The sequence below is a fragment of the Lissotriton vulgaris genome, chromosome 11, assembly GCF_964263255.1.
Source record: "Lissotriton vulgaris chromosome 11, aLisVul1.2, whole genome shotgun sequence".
NCBI lineage: Eukaryota > Metazoa > Chordata > Amphibia > Caudata > Salamandridae > Lissotriton > Lissotriton vulgaris.
The window spans coordinates 749,568,305-749,573,084 of NC_141699.1; the positions used below are offsets into that span (position 1 = coordinate 749,568,305).

General features: G+C 47.5%; 1 pseudogene; it reads left to right on the forward strand.

The window, feature by feature from the left end:
- The first annotated feature begins 3,779 nt into the window (after positions 1 to 3,779).
- On the forward strand, positions 3,780 to 4,348 carry LOC147683448 (MARVEL domain-containing protein 1-like; annotated as a pseudogene).
- Positions 4,349 to 4,780: the final 432 nt, after the last annotated feature.

Consider the following 4,780-nt stretch of genomic DNA (forward strand, 5'->3'; position numbering starts at 1 on the left):
GTGACTTTCATAAAATATAGAGAATATTTATTTCGATCACTCCGATTTGAAAGAACTACGAATACAGGTGAATATGGACTACATTTCCCGTCCATCCCTAGAGTCACGTGACCGACGTCACGTGTGCGGTACATTTCCGGGTTAAATATGGCACTCTGTTGCCGTTCGGTGCCCCCCCAGACAGTTCAGAAGACTGCCGGGAGACACCGACGGACAGGTGAGTGTGACTCCTTCGCCTACTGATATTATAGAGAGGGTCTTACCATCTACACGCATACGCGGTACACGGGTCATATAATATTACGCTACTCAGTGACCTGGCATTCTAATCATGGGCGCACTTGTAGAGAGATAAAATCGGCACTATTGTAGAGAGACGAAAGTGGATAAGGTCTATTGTTAGACACAATCTATCAGACTCTGGAGCTCACGTAAATATTTGATGGCTTTCGATTTCGGCTTTTGAAGTATATATACCGCCACATTTAAAAAGCTATCTCGCTGTGGCCATTTGTAAAGACAATGTCCCCCTGAATATGTGGATTTAGAGCAATATCATGAATCCACATCCTATTACTTTTATTGTTGCACATGGAAACGATATAGCCATACAGTTTCCTGGCATGTAATTACTGTTTAACACAAGAAGCCTTGAATGTTATTTTCGTTTTCACTCCTTCACCTTTCAATTTAGAGCGGTGCTCCTCTAAGCCTGAGCTGCAGCCAGGTGGGGTGAAGCGCAACAACCACAACAAATGGGTGAGTGGTTTATAACTAATGTTAATTGAAAAGTATGTGATTTCTATACACTGTAAGTCATGGAGATGTATTACATTATTTTGAGAACATCTTGGTGTAACTGACACAATGTTTTGTCATGTGTTTTATATATCCGCTCCTGTGGATGTCGTGCCTTTGACGCGGTGCGACAACAGTATGTGGTTGTGCTCCCAACCTGGAAATTTCAGGTGATATGGTTTTTATTTTTCACAAAAAAGCAGTAGTTATGTTACAACGGGTCCTGAAGAAGGCATGAAAAATGTTCGTTGATATGCTGAAACATGTTGACCACTACTGATCACGGATATTTTGTTAAATCTGTGTTTGCACTGAGTTTTTAGAGTTGGAAGCCTGGGGGAGAAAATAAATCATTAACATCCACCTAGCCTATCCAATTTTAAGTATTGCACTATTCACTTTTTTTCACTTACACTGCTTTTTCATTAGCCACGCCAATACGGTAAACTTTTACACTACCTCCCTTTATGAGTACACTCTATGCACATTTGAACACGGCAAAGATAACAACTAGCCGTTTGTTTTGCTCTGTTATGTCTCCTGGGCAAGGAGTACCCAAATGATGCAAAAGAGGGCGGTACAGTGTGGCTTCTGATGGAAATTTTTCCCTATGCCCTCGAGTCTCAACTCGAGTATTATCACACTTAGTTCACATTGGTTGTTCCCACTTTGTTGTCTGCATGGTGTTTGGGGCTGTATCTACAGTTGAGTGGTACTTTCGACCTTTAGGTACTCTTCTGTGTATTGAGGTATTATTGTTATACCCCTCCAAAGGGGCAGCAAATGGAATAAAAAAGAAAATCACATTGTGGCCACAGGAAAACGGAGAGCGCCGGTTGTGGGGAGAGGTCCGGCCGATGGAGAAAGCCACACCGGACTAATGCCAGCTACTTCCGCCCCAAACGGTGGGTACCGCGGCTCTGGCCTTACCTGCTTTCCAAGCTGCTATGCACACCTACTCTAGCTCCTGCTCCTGGCCGGACCCACTAGTGGGCTAGGACTGGCAGCAAGACAAGGGCAGAGGCAGCAGTGGCAGAAGGCGGCATAATTCGCCGGTCAGCCAAGCTAGCTGACAGCGCAAACCCGGTGACAGATTTGAGCCAGAGTGTCTACTTTAGGGCTGCCACGGCCTGCACACCAGGAGTGGTTCACCGGGAGACACTTACTGGGAGCCGCCCATGTGCCTCATCTCTCCAAAACATGTGACATCACCACGGATCGCAGTCACGGCGTGTCGCAAGATAGAGCGCTGATGCCCTGGAGTCTGCCGCCAAAAACCACCCAGCTCAAGACAACCATATTATCTTCTTCATTTTGCAAAGGTAGACGAAATAAACAGTCAGCCTTGATATTTGTGTGTCCAGGCACTATTTACTATCAAAGGAGAACTCTTGCAGGTATTAAAGCCATTTTGATATCTAGGTATAGCTCACTGGCTGCCTTGGTAGAAAATAACTCCACTAAATGTTTGTCATGTGGTATGTCCTCAAAAGGCTATCACAAATGTAATTTTGTACCTTTATAGTGCACAATAGCCCATCAACAGTCTAAAGCTTCTTTTTCAATCACACTGTAAGTCTTTCCAGACCCCCTAAGAGCACGAGAAGCACACACTACTACTACTCTTTCTTTTTCCTTTCTTTCATGCATCAGAATCGCACCCAAGCCATACAATCTATCATCAGTCATTAAAATGTAACAATTGTTCACGATGAAGGGCTTCAGATTTACTTCTTTCACAATGTCATCTGTGATTGGTTTGAAAGCACACTCAAATTCCTTTTTTGTGGCAGTAAATTACTGACTTAATAATGCATCGAAGTAGGGGGCATGCCCCTTGGAAGATATTAAGCAGTAATGGCAGGATGAGAGAAATTCTCCCAGATTCAGGCGGCAGAGGTTGTTTCTAGAGGCAGTTCTGTAGTCTGTATCCATACCACGAGCCTAGAGAGGTGTATCCTCTCCCCCATGAGAAACATCCATTACAACGCAGTCATTACATCGGACTGCTTTTACAACGCAGCTGTTACAACGCAACTGCCTTTACATCGCATGCCATTACAACGCGTGCCAGTACAACGCATGTCGCTACAATGCATGCCATTACAATGCATACTATCACAGCGCATGCCATTACAATGCATTATAAGATAAGTAATAGAGATCTTTAGGTCTCGCCTATGCAGCGTGCATGCACTGCATAGGAGGAACTCTTGTAATCAATTCTGTTTTGAGGGCAAAAATGTGCACGCATTGAATTGCTTTGAATGGCAACACGTGCATGTTTGGCGATTCCCTTGCGGGAGCGAGCTTTGAAACCATCTGTTTGTAATTAACAGATGGTTCCTGCTCGCTCTTGCAAGGGAAACAGGCGCAGGCTCCCTCCTCTCTCACCTCCCCTTTTGCCTCCTCCTCTCTTTGTTAAACTTGTTTTAAAGTATGCAGAGTGGGTTTCGCGAGCAGTGATGTCAGGAGGGGCGAGGCTTTAGGTTACAGGGGCAGGACAGGCCCCACTCTAGGCAGCAACAGCTGCACAGAGAGGGAGGAAGGAAGGAACCGAGGGCGCCCTGGTAACTGACAGAAATGATCCTTCAACCCTTCAAACAAGAAAAAAAATCGAACCCTGCTGCCTGAGCGCCCCTTCCGGGCAGCCCTCTCTCCTCTCCAAAGGCCGCCTGTAGGGACATCTGTCTGATCGGAGGGCGTGTTCACTGGGGCCTCTCCCTTCTCACCAGAGGCTGCTGGGCATCTCTCTGATTGGAGTTTCGCGCTCACATCAATCAGTTCTCTGCGGTGGCTGTTTGCAGAGATAACTCGCTCGTGTCCAGATTTGGTGCTGTTGGCGCGCGCTCTCTTCTCGGAAACTTTGGGCTCGGACAGAACACTTTCCTCAGGAGAACTTCAGTGGGCTGTCTCTTTAGACTCTAGTCCTAGGTGGGCAGCGCAGTCCCTGCCAGGAGCCTGACTTCTCGCTGCCTGCTATGCCCTCTCCACCCTACCCACCCCCTCCAGAGCACGCGCCCACACCGACACACCCACCCTCGCAGGCGGCGAGGAGCTCCCTGCGGGTGAACCGGGCCTTCCTGCAGAGCTTCCTGGGGTGCTGCGCGTCCTGCAGCTCCTGGCCGGTGCCGCCCTCTGGATCACTATTGCCTTCAAGAAGTAGAAGGGCGCCATCCAATTCGCCCTCTTCGTGGCTGTGCTCTTCTGGCTGCTGACCATCCCCCTCTACCTGTTGACCCTCCTGGACAAGTAGGACCTGGTGCCCCTCCTGGGCGGCGAGAGCTGGCTGACCACCAACACCGCGCACAACGCCCTGCATACCTGCCTGCAGGCCACCGCCGCCGGCATCACGATCCACAAGACCCTGAAGCACAAGTACTGCAGCGTGTCGGCATACAAGCACAACAGCCTCTACCACATCTACCTGGCCGCCTCCTTCTTCACCTGACTCTGCTGCCTGCTCTACCTGCTGTTTGCTGTCGCCTGCATCTGCAAGAAGTGCTTGGGCAACCAGGGCCTCATCGGAACCCCCGGATGTGGAGAGTGAGTGCGAGGACTTGGATACAGCGCTATGGCAGATCAAACCACCTCCTGTAGTTTCCAATCTGAACAAAATGGTCTGCCCGGTTCATTACACTATAGCGCTGAATGCTGATGGTCTGTCTGTTTCTAAGCGCTTCCTGGTTTAGGCAGCTAAGGAAAAACATCACGGGTGTGAAGCGGTTTGCCCAGGATCACACATTTTAGGTGACATCTTTATGCCAAGATTAGAATTAATTTCTCAGCTGTTACACCAAACCTCTTACTGAGGTGCATTACAGGAACAACAATACTTTATATTTAAGACAAAACATGAGAAAATCATAATGTTGTGGTACCACATTGGAAAAATATGGATACTCATATAAAAAATAAAACAAGGATCACTTACATAAAAAAGTGAGTTTACAGTATTAAAAAAATGGATGATCTGTTATCA